Genomic DNA, 12,729 nt, shown 5'->3' on the forward strand with positions numbered 1-12,729 from the left:
CCTTTCCTTCTCAACTCCTAGGAAGGATTAATCTTTTCCTCTTCTGTGAACTTATTACACTTTATTCATTACAAATGGAATACCAGTTCTCATGCCATGACCTTGGATAAGCTTTCGGAGGGCAGGAGGTAGCTTACTTCTCTTGGCATTCTCAGCACCTGGCAGAGTACCCTGCAGAGAACAGAGAATTTAACACATACAAGGTTGTTGAATTGAATTGATTTCAATTTTCCAGATACCATCTTTTTCAGTGTGTGTGCGTGCGTGCGTGCGTGCGTGTGTGTGTGCGTTGGAGCTGGAGTATGAAAGCATGAGGGAGTAAAAGGGTTAATGTCTTTTCATTATACTTGGCCTTAAGTTACCTGATACCTCCTCACCCCCAGGGCTCTGGCTTTAAGCTCACTGCTCTTAGAGACAGTGTTGGGTGCCAGTTTACCTCTCTTTCACTTTTCTCCTTTAAGTTCATGACAGCTCAGTCATGGGGAGGCCAGTGCTCCTAACTGACTCTCCCCTCTCCAGGGGAGTGGTCATCATGGCTTCATAGCTCTCTGGGTTGGCTTCCAGAAGGCTGTTTATCACACCCAAGGGCCTGGCCACAGGTTAGATCAAGCGCAGTGGAACTCAATATGACTTCTTCTCTAGGGAGCTCTTGGTTCCAATTTCTGAGATGTGTGAATGGAAAGCCACCCTTTTGCCTTTCCCACTCTCCAAGCCACTTTGATTTTCAAATCTATGTTGGATTTCTTAGAGAAGGGGATATGTTAGAATTTGGGGAGAATTACTTTAGTTTTTGTTAGGAAGTTCATGAATTCTTCTGAATCTGAGTTCTAAGAATGAGAGAGTCCCTCCTCCTCCTCGCCCACTTTCCTTGCCCCCAAATCTGCCTTAAGATCCCAGCTGAGCATGGAGGCTAGATGGGTAGCTGCTATTCCTATTTGAGTTTTTGAGAAAGTAATTTCTTATCTTGTTATATTTTCCATACTCCATCCCTTGCAAAGAAAATAGGCAGGTGTTTTATCTTCTGCTTATGCAGATTTGTATAGCCAAAGAGAATTTGCTCACAGACAAGTGTCCTTAAATTTTGTTTCCTAAAAGTCTGGGCTCCTTGGAGGAATTCTGCTGAGGGTGGGAAAAGAAGGACTGAGAAGAGACTCAGGGGAGAGTCTCCACAGGAAGGAGTAGGATAGAGGGCTTCTGGCGTGTGAGCTCAACCTCTTTCCCCCAACACCCAATATTTATATGACTTTCTTTTTCATTTCATTTAGGTCTCTGCTCAAGTGCTATCTTCCCAGGGTGACCTGCCCTGACTAATCTATCTGAAATAGCAAACTTCATTAGTTCCTTTCAATTACCTGATTTATGTTTTTCTTAACATTAGAACTACCTATCATGTTATATATGTATGTAATTATTTATTTATTTTCCCACCCCTGGAATGTAAAACCTCCAGTAGGCCAGAGATTTCTTCTGTTTTGGTTTACTACTAAAGCCTCGGTGTCTAGATTAGTTAATGGTACCGATGATGGTTAATTTTATGTGTTAACTTTGTTAGGCCATGGTACCCACATATTTGTTCAAACAGTAATCTGGATGTGGCTGTGACAGTGTTTTTCAGATGATTTCAACATTTAAATCAGTAGATTTTGAGTAAAGCAGATTATCCTCCATAAGTGTGTGGGCCTCATCTGATCAGTTGAAGGCTTTAAGAGAAAAAAATTTAGATTCCCCAAATAGAGAATTCTGCCAGCAGACTGCCTTTGGAGTAAAGCTGCATCATCAACACTTCCCTGGGTCTCCAGCCTGTTGGTCTGTGCTATAGATTTTGAATGTATACCTCCAACTGTGTGATACAATTTTTAAAAACCAAGCTAACTCTCTCTCCCCCTCTCCCTCTCCCTTTTCCCTCTCCCTTTCCCTCTCCCTCTCCTTCTCTCCCCCTCTCCCTCTTTCTCTCCTATATTTGCATATTTCTCTCTGTATCCTATTGATTCTGTTTATCTGGAAAACCCTGACTAATAAATATTTGTCAAATGAGTAAGTGAATGAGGAGTGATACCTCAGAAGAGAATGGCTTTATTGTATTTCAAGGAGACTATATTCTAGACACAGGGACTCTCATGAAAGTCTCTCTAGCTGTAGAGCAACATGGCTTTAAGGAATCACTGTGTGTGCCTTTTAAGGCATCAGACATGACTATAACAGATTTTGGGGAGTAGAGGTTCTTTCCCCATGTGGAGTTCTTTCTCAGATTATTGAGTGAGGTTGAAGTAGAAGTAGAGAGGGGTCTTGGGTAACAATGATGACTTATAGCCAATTTATTTTTATTTAAAGAAAATGAAATACTAAGGCTGTTCTTGGATATCTATTTGTATGGGTTAGGTTTTATTATCTTTTCAAGTTTTGAACATTGGTTCTCCTTGCCATAACAACTCCTCCTTTCCCACTGATGGTCACAATGTCTGATGTGTGGTCCCTTTGCTAGAAGTTTCTTTCATTCATTCATTTCCTGAGTACCCGCTGTGCTCTGGGAACTATCTTATTGCTGCATAGCACATCATCCCCAAACTTAGTAGTTTAAAACAACCATACCCATTTATTATCTCCTGCAGTATCCGAGGCTCAGAAATTCAGGAGTAGGCTTAACTAGGTGGTCCAGGCCTAGGCTCTGTCAAGAGACTGTAATCAGATGTCAGCTTGACTGCCTTCATCTGAAGGCTTGACTGGGGCCAGAAGATCTGGCTCAACAACGTGGCTGCCAAGATGGCATCTGGCTTTTGGTGGGAGTCCTTGGTTTTTCTCCATGTAGACCCCTCCACAGGGCTACTTAAGTGTCCTTGTACAGTGGCAATGACTTCCCTCAAATAAGTAATTCAGGAGGCCAAGGTGAAAGCCACAATGCCTTTATGATCCAGCACTGGGAGTTACACATCATCACTTCCATAGTATTCTATTGGCAACACTGCTCAGGAAGGGGACTATATAAAAGTATAGATACCAAGAGGCAGCATCATATTCTGTGCCCTGCTTATATTGTGGGTAAGCATATACAAATGACCGGTGTGGTAGAGAAGGACTCTTGAAAAAATGTACAGGCCTACAAGAGTAAAGTATAAATCACAGGCTTGTGGTTTGACTCCTGAAATATGGCAAATATACTTAGTGACATCTCTGATAATTCCATTAGACTCATGTCAGGAACACATTCCCTTGCTTCAGCAGTTGTAATGTATTCATTTATACTTCTTTCCTACGTGGCTCTATATCCCTTGAGGTCAGGAAGTGAGTCTTTTCTCTTTGTGGTATCTTTTTCTCTTTCAGTGCACCAGTGGGATCCTGGACCATACCTTTAAATGACAGTTTTGGCTGTTCTCATTAGGTGGTCAAAGACCAAGACCTTTTACTGTTGTATCTCTAAGGCCTGATATGGATCTTCTTTAAGGAATGAAGTTCCATGAGGGTAAGAACTTTGTCTTGTTTACTCTGCCTAAAATACTTGCCAAGTAAAGGCTTAACAGATACTTATAACATGAACAAATGAATACTGGCACAAAGTAGTGCGAAATCAGCACCTGAATGAGTTAACAAGTCCCAGCCTCTTTCTCCATCTTCTGGATACCAGCAAACCATTAAACTATCTTTCATTTCTTCTTGACCCTATTTTGCTTCTTAGACTTTTCCATCTGAGGGTAGGAATGAGGGGGTTACTGGGTAGTGAAGATATGTGGGCTCCAAAATCTGGCTTTGGACACTGTTAGTTTGGAACGTGGACACAAGAAAATTGTCTTCCTCTAACTTTATCTATAAGAAGGGATGCTTTGAGCTCAAGGCTGGCCCCTGAGAGTGAGATGTGGGTGCAGCTACAGGGAGAGCAGGTGTGGTACCTCATGATATAGGTGAGATCTCATAATAGACTGAGGAGAGAAGGAGGGTAAGTGTGCATCATTATCCTATGATTAATATATAATAATATAGTAATCACCAAGCAGAGCTATGTTAATACAACGTTAGGCTGGAAACAATACCCACAGGAAACACCATTTGAAGCCTCCCACAGCATCAGTAATTTGGCTTCTCATCCTGTTAGCTCAGGTGAAAAAGTAAGAGGACCCTGAAGACACTGGAAATACAGTCGGATTCCATTTCTAACATGTTTGTGCAGGAAAGTGCTGAGTGACCTAGGGACTCAGTTTTTCTGGGATGCTGGCTACCAGGGGAAGCTTCAGGATATCTCTGCTCCCTTATTACCTTGCTCATTTCATGTGCAAGTGGAAAGAAGATGGTTTTCAATGGGCCAAGAGCAATGATGGTTTGGGGCCAAGAGGTTATAGATATGGTCCTTTTCACTCAGGATTCTGGGGCCTAACACTGTCCTTCTCTTCCACTGGTAAACTGTCTTAACTTGTGGATTCCTAGCAGGAGAATTAAGAAAAAATGCTATGCTTTCATCTTGTGCTTTGCTTTGGGTTCTCCTTTCTTCTCTGGTTAAGTGGGCATAGACTTAGAGAGAGGAAGGAAGAATGCTTGCTTCTATTCTTGGCCAAAAAAGACTGCTATGTGCGTAGTCTGCTCCCCAGGGGCTGTTCTGGGGTTTGCAGCACAAACTTCAAGAGCAAGTCTTGTTCTGGCTTTGTCCTCCACATATGCATCTCTATCCATAGGAACACTACAGGGTCTGGATGAAGTTGAGAGGAGCCATGGCATGGTGGGACTTAGGCATGTTGGGCTCTGGGTCCCTGGCCAAGCATTATCGTCTACCTTAACATGACTTATGTATAGTAATAAAAGAACACCTCACATTCTAGGAGATGTAAATCTCTAGAGGTAGGGGGATGAGTGGCTTGACCTCTGTATCACCCCAAAATTCAGTAAGTCATTTGCATTTTCAGTTTTCAGTAATTGCTTAAGAAAATGACTCAGGTAAGAAGGAGTTGAAGAGTTAAGTGGGTGATGCTTGCTGGAGGACATGAGGGATGAAAAAGGCAATAAGGGCAGATTTTAGCCGAGAGACTTATAGGGCCAACCAGTTGATCTAGCAGATTATGTGGTTATGCTTGCTCAACCCCCACTCTGTGTCACCTGCATCTTCATCTCCCTTAGTTCCCTTGAGCCTGAATCCTGTCTTCTTGGCTAAACTTCCATTTCCAGTATTTTCTCACCATATAGGGAATGTCCTCACTATTGTATGATGGGACCCCTTTTTCAGTGTTCTGGTTCAGTGTCACCCTATAAACAAGAGACAGTCTGATGATTGTTCATACGATGCCAGGCTACTGATCGGGGAGCCACCATCCATCTTGTCTTCTTAGGAACGAGTTGGGGCACCATATTAGGGACCCAGGGCTGGCGGGGCCAGGTGAAAGTCTCATTGTTCTGGCATCCAATGTCTCCAGACAGACAGATTCTCTGGGACCTGTTGTTGTTACTTTCTCTTCTTGGCCAGAGGAGATAGTCTCTTGAGTCAATTCTGCTCTGACAATGATCACCACCTGGCCCATTAGGACATTAAAAGGCAGAGGTAGGAGGGAGAAGGGAAGCCAATGAGGCTGAGGGCAGAGGAAGAAGACCAGGTTAGAGAAGATTTCTGTTGAACTCTGCAGAGTACTTCTTTTCCTTGTTGGGTGACTCTGATCTCCAATACGTCTGTTGTAGGGGATGTAGAACTCTAGATTCCTGACTTAGAGGTGAAAAAAAAACCCCAAGATTGGAGATCCACCTCAAGGCAGGTAGCACATGGCCCTGATGTCAGCCTCCTGGACAGAGAACCTCACACATCAGGTCACTGTGGCATTGTCTATTTTCGCCAAAGTACAAGGATCCAAGGCATCCTGCATGTTCTTGGGCTGTGTCTCTTCTCTCTGGAGATGGCCAGCTATGGCCAGCTCTGCTCTTTCTGATTCTGGGCTAAGGGACTATTAAGGACTGGCTCGGGTGATTCATTCTCTGCTAGCTGTGTCTTTACAGGGTTGCCACTGCATTCCCAACCCAAAGCTTTACATGTCCAGCCATGGCTTCTAGAGGGAATAGTACTGCCTTACAGCTATGGAGGAAGGTCTAGACCTCCCTAAAGCCTGGTCAAAAAGATGATGAACCAGACACTCTGTCACCTCCTGGGAAGATGCTAAGATGACGTGACTTTGGAAAGCATTTTGGGCAGAGCACAGCCCCAATGTCTTCCACCTGTGGTACCTTTTGGTGGCCCACAAGTCCTATCACACAGTTCAGAATTCACTGAAACCTAAACACCAGCTCTGTTTGTGGCATATAATAAAACACATACTCTACTGTTCTTAATAAATAAGCTCATTATTAGTTCCCAACCACTTGTAAGCATAACCAATTCTTTGATGTGACCATGTTGCTGTGTTGGGAATCTGCTTCGCCCAGCTCTGGCTCAGCTGATGGGGGAGAAAGGCAATTTGGTTAGGGACCTTTCTCTTGACCCCATCTGTCCAGTTCTTATTCTCTAGGAAACCTGTAGTGCATTTGCCATTTTTTACCTCTGATAGTTGCTTTTCTCAGGTCTCTTTACTGGGCTGCTACACCTACCCCCAACTGCTCTGTGAGTATTGGCCACTATAGGCTCACAACTCACAGCTGCACTCTTCCCTTCAGGGAAAGGCTTGGGAAGTTATGCTCCCCACCTGGGTTGATCTGCAGCAATGACTAATCCATGCAGATTACAAAAGACCAGTCCCCTTTTCTCAAGGTGGAACAGCTCTGTGGTGTCCATGGAATCTCATTCATCAGTCTCTGCACAGAGTTCCATATTTAGAACTATGAGTAGAAGTGGAAAATAGTGTTTCCTCCTGTAAGAAACTTCAGTAGAAAGACCAACCATTTTTAATTAAATGGCTTTGCTTCCTTGTGCCAATTGGTGGACATTAAGGGGAGAAAGACTTTGATAGAATTTTAGAGCTGTTTAGCTAAAGAACTGGCTGCTTGATGGGAGTTTTCCATTCCCCAAAGTGTCCCAGTAGACACGTTTAGTATGATAATGCCTTTTTGAGAAAGTCATTAAGGAAATTTGGAATTTAAGAGAATGGGGAGGGAGTTACCTAATAATCTATTATTTCTGATATTTTGTGTTTCTGTGACTTGACCCAGTGATGGACTTGGCATGAGGCTAGTGGTTTGGGTGTGTGTGAGGGAGAGGACAAGGACTTGGTTGCAGGGTAGTCGGCAGTGCAGTTCGAGGCCTTGGGCCTCTGCTTGGGCTGTATTGAGTAGTCCCATTCTGCCTTCTCTCTATGTACTTGACATTCTCTTTGTATCCCCATGTCTATACTGGATGAGAGTGGGCTGGTGGCTGTCACTTTGCTATGGCTTCTGTAAAGCTTGGCACCTCATTTCCTATTGTTTGAGGCCTCAGGTGCAGATGTGCTCCAAGCTCCTCTGAGGATGGAGGTGTAGAGGGAGCCCAGCTGAGTTATACTGGATTCTGTCTGGTATAGAAGTTGCCGGGCACTTGTCCAACACCCCCAAAGGGATTTGTAGGCAGGGCACATCTCAGAGGAGTGGGAGCCAGAGTCCTACACAGCTGGCAGAAGAGTTGCTTGAGGTGTGTGTCATAGGCATGTCAGGCTCACCACACCATGACTCATAGGCAGTGCGTGATTCTGAGTGTGTCTCTTAGAGGGCAGGTTGGAGGGGGCTGTTGAGGAGCTAGAATTCTGCTCATCACTCATCCAGAGCATGCTTTCTGTGGTTCCAAATGCCCTCTTTTTCTAGCCAATGTCCCATTTATGAATGTGTGTCTTTGTGTAGGCATTCAGGAGAGTATCCAGGCATGTATATCAAACTATGTGTCTATATGCAAATATCTATGTGTGGCCCAGTGTGTTTGTGCACATACTCATTCATACACCTTCTTAAGCATATGTTTGTGTGCACGCGCATGCACATGCAGAGTTTGGGCAGGTCTCTCTGCTGGGTGCTGCCCTGGGCCATTGGTTTCCTAGAGGGTAAGTCTGGATTCGTCCTCCCTGTTCCAGGTCGATGGCATTGATCCAGGAGGAGTGAAGAATCAATTGTAATTTGGTTGGAGGGCCTGGCGCCAGAGTGTGTGAAGAGTAATTAGAGGGAGAGGAGCTGATGCAGAGGGCTGGGCCCACTGCCCTTGATGGGGCTGGTGGACGAGAGGCAGACTGGTTTAAGAGGAGAGTCATTTAAGGGGACCTTGGGAATTCTCCCTTGAACACATGAAGCCAATGCAGCCTTCTTTTCCCCCACCCGATTCAGGATGGGCTCTGAAAAGAGAGCCCATGGAGTGATGGTACTGCAGGCCAAGCTTCACGTTTCTGCCCTTACTGATCTACAGTGTGGCAACAGGCTCTCTTGACAGATACTCGATCTTCCACTCCCATGAATCTCTTACATAATAATAAAAATGCATGCCAGTTATTCCAGACTTCTAGCTTTTCAACATGCTTTTGCTTTTCTCATTTGAACCTTAGAACATAATTATGAGGTGAAAGAACAAGTATTGTACCCCATTTATAAACCAGGAAATGGAAGCACACATGCCAGGTGACTTGCCCAAGCTAGTCATAACTAGTTAGTGGTAGGGCTGGGTTCGCAGTCCAGACCCAGCTCTGAACTGTAACCGGGCTTCTCCAGTACCAGTGATTCTCCCAGGGGACACAGAGCATGCATGTATATGAGGACCTTTACTCACCTGGGGTAAAGGTTAATGGCAAGGAAGGAACTCTGAATTGGAGGTTGGTTCCTGCTACACTGAGGTAGTAGTTCCTTAAACTGCAGTAAGTTTGAGCCACAGGAGGTTTTGTAGAATGCAGATTCCCAGGTTCTGCTCCCAGAGGTTCTGGTTCAGTTTAGAGTGGATCTAAGGTGAACCCCAGATCTGAGATTTTATCAAATGGTCCAGGTGATTCTAAGACAAGTGATCCAGGAGCCATGTTTAGAGAAACACAACTTTAGGGAGTGAAAGGAGAAGAAGGGAGGATCTCAGGAAGCAGCTAGCTCCAGCTCAGGGCATGGGATAGCTAAGACGAAACCTGAGTGATGGGGCATCCTGTCTGCTTGTGGCGGGTGGAAAGAGAAGGAAAGCTTCTGGAGAGAGTGAGAAATATCCAAGCCATGAATACAGAAGGGTGGGTAGAATGATAATTTTTTTTGAAAACTCATGCTATTCTGGGGTTCACTGGGACTCCCTCACTGTGTATCCAGCCTCTTCAGTTTTAGTAGGGGCTCCTTAAGAATCTCATTCCTTAAAATTTAGAAGAGAAGCTATTGTATCTTTTTTTAGGCAGTAGGGGGTCCAGATTAAAGTGTAGGGGAACACGATAGGAGATGGAAAAGGAGCAAGAGAAAAATGGAGAGCTGAGAGTGCTTGGGTGCCTTTGTAGCATGCTAACAGCCATTCCTATTAAAAGCCTGGGTTCCTTTTGCCAGCTTGAGAAAACAACTTTGTGGATTCACCAGCCAGGAGGGGAAGGGAAGAAGGAGTAGGCTAGGAAAGGTTCTGGAAAAAAACAGAAAGTGTGGGGAAAGAGTAGGAGATGGGGGTAGTGTGACAGGTTTGAAGGACCTTCCCACCCTGGCCAGTGACTATTCCATCTTATATGGTAGACAACAAAGGATGAGGGCAATGGTGCTCCCCAAAAGACGGGGCTTTTCCTCATGTATATAGGATAATTCTTTTCTAAGAATCAGAATCTTCTCCAGGAAGCAGTATGAGTCAGGTTAAAAAACAAGGAGAGTGTCCAGAGGTCTCCTTTTCCTAAAGTAAGTTGCAAGCAGAATTCCTGGTCACCATGCCCCGCTTTTCAATACAATGGAGGGACCTGCTCTAGACCCTCTTGACTTAGCTGTATTTCTGAGACCTGCCCTAGGATGCCTTGGGCTTTAACAATGGTTTCCCTGTAACAGCAACTCCCAAATATATCATAAAGCATGACATAGGAGAGGGAACACTAAAAACCATGGTCAGGGAGTAGTGATGGAGGGTGCAGGGGGGTGGGGAAAAGCTGGTGAGACAATGGTTAGCATTAAGAAAAACATTTCAGGGTGACTTGAAAATGATAACTTCCATGTTCTGTAAAGTAATAATGCAAGCTATTAATGGATTGACAAAGGAGAAAGTCAAAAGCCATGCAAGGATGCTTGTGGCTGCTTGCCCCCTTTGACACATCCTCTACCCATTTCTTCTTGGTGTGATGTACCAGTCCCAGATGAAACTCATCCCCATCCTGTTTCCTGTACTCACCTCCATTCTCACTTCTTGTGCAATTACTCATAACATGAGCCAGGCTGGGATGCATGACAATGTATCCTTATATTTGTATAATGCTTTGCAATTTTCAAGCTACTTTTGTACCCATAATGTCATTTGATGCACATGACACACCATGGAGGAGGCAGTATAGTGTCATGGTTAAGAACACCAGTTCTGGGGGCAGACTGCCTAGGTCCCAATCCTCTCTCTGCCTCCACAATTGGCATGATCTTTGGCAAGTGCTTTCATTTCTTCTCACATAAAATGGGGACAATAACAGATCACTCCACTTAATGTCATGAGAATTCAATGATTTCATCTTTTTAAAGTATTTATAACAGGGCCTGGCACATGGGAAGCTCAATTTGTGTTAGCTGTTATATTTCCAGGTCAATAAAAGAGGAAACTAAAACTCAGATGGGGTTATTTGTTTACGTATCAGAGCTACAATTTGGTTGGGCCTTGAACCCAGTTCACCTAGCTCATAGTCCTGCAACATGGAAATGCCATATTACCAAGAAAATTGATATTCTTTGCACAGACTATTCACTTCCTTATCTGGAAGGTCATGAGGATGGAAATCAGAGCAGCTGTTACATCTATAGAGAGTTTCCTCTAGCATGTGTCAGGCACAGTGCTGAGACCTATATGGTCTTCAAGTCATTTGATGCTCGCAGCAGCCCTGAGAGGCGGGTATTTTTATTTCCTGTTTATAAGACTACAAAGTTGAAGGAGTTAGAACTTGAATGTATTTGACTTCAGTTGTTCTTCTTGATGCAGGTAAGGGAGCTCCAGTGCCCTGAACCTATGGGAACTGCTCTGGGGCATCAGGTCTGTGCTAGTTGAGGCGCTGTCCACAGTGCTGAGTCCTCAGCAGGACCGGTGAGGCGGGGAGGTACCTCTGCTGCTGACACTCTAACAAAGGAGTGTGTGGAGAGATCGTTCTCTCCACTCCCACAGTCCCCTGATGAGGGGGCTCTTGGATTTCATACTTTTTTTCTTGGACTTCTAGAAACTCAAAAATTAGGATGTTATACAGGATAGGAATATCATCTCTCTAATAACGCCTTTCACTCCCTTTCCTGGGAGTGGGAAGCTCTGAGAATTTGCAGATACACCACAGAATATGCAAGTCATGTTCATGTGTGTGCAGAGCCATTGTGCATCGATGTGTGTCTTGCCTGCATCTATATGGTTCTACTCAAGGCCTGTATATACGTGTGAAAGTGGGTGGGTGGGCAGGTCTGTAAGTGGTAGCACAGCACCTGTCTGCGTGGGTGGTGTGAGAGTGTGGTGTATGTTCCTGGAGTGTGTATGGTGTGGAGAGTGTGTGGGAGGAGGCTAACAACTGTGGTGTGTGTGATGCTGGTGGTATTGTAGTTGTTTGCTTCACTTAATCTTTATCCCTCCTGGAGCCACACCACATGCAGTGTGTGTGTGCACACACACACGTGCATGCACACACACACAACACACACACACACACACACACACACACACACACACACACCCCTTTACAGACTCAAGCCTATTCACATCTACTTCTTCCATATATACTGATACAAAACTAACCTACCAGCATTATAGTACAACGTTCAATGTGCCTGCAAACATCAACACATGAGCACATACATGTCCAAATCTCTGAAAGCCCACACAGAAGCTGACTCCCTGCTCCCTCTTCCCCTTTTCTATCTCAATCTTTTGGCCTCTCTCTCCTCTTCCTTAGGAATGGTACTCGTGGTAGATCCATTTACTGGTCTCGGCCCCAGACACAGTAAGAAGGGTCATGCACCAGCATAACCCTTCCAGAAACGTGTATTTGTTTTCATTTAATGCCAATATTGGTTACGTGAGGCTCCTGCTAGCGCCACCTGCTGGTGGTTGTTACCTAGTGTCTATAACAAGTGGAATGGGGGGAGGTAGGAGCTGGCTACCCTGGAGACAAGAATTATGATGAAGCCTAGGGCAAACTGGACCCTGGGATCAAGAAAAACGTTCTAGGCGAATACAAGCTGGGAGTTCTAGTATGGAACTCCCCATGTACACATGAACTATGGATCAGTGTATTAAACTTGTGACGCATGAGCATATGACATACACTTGTTCAGAGCTTGAGAAGTATCAATAATTTTTTCCCTATACTATCGGCTCCTGACCCCATCCCTCATTCTACCCCTATAAAGGTACCGCCTAATTTTAAGTTAATACTAAGCTTTCTCCCTTTCTAGCCCTTTGTGCTCTTCTCTAAATACTCATAATTCATGGGATACAGTCAGACTCTGGAATTCCATGAATAGAGATTCCCTAGTTACCGTCATCTCAGAGGCCCAAAAGCAGCTGAACCAGTCGCTGACCCTCTTCTTGTCGGCCATGGTAGGCCATTTGCCTGGATGATGAATTGTAAACCATGCACTTTGGCCCCAAATCCCACGCTGTTTCATGGAGCTCATGCCTCAAAAAACCTCCACAAAGGAACAGCAGCCTAGGGCAGA

Source organism: Rousettus aegyptiacus, unplaced genomic scaffold (genome assembly GCF_014176215.1).
Source record: "Rousettus aegyptiacus isolate mRouAeg1 unplaced genomic scaffold, mRouAeg1.p scaffold_m13_p_5, whole genome shotgun sequence".
Lineage (NCBI taxonomy): Eukaryota > Metazoa > Chordata > Mammalia > Chiroptera > Pteropodidae > Rousettus > Rousettus aegyptiacus.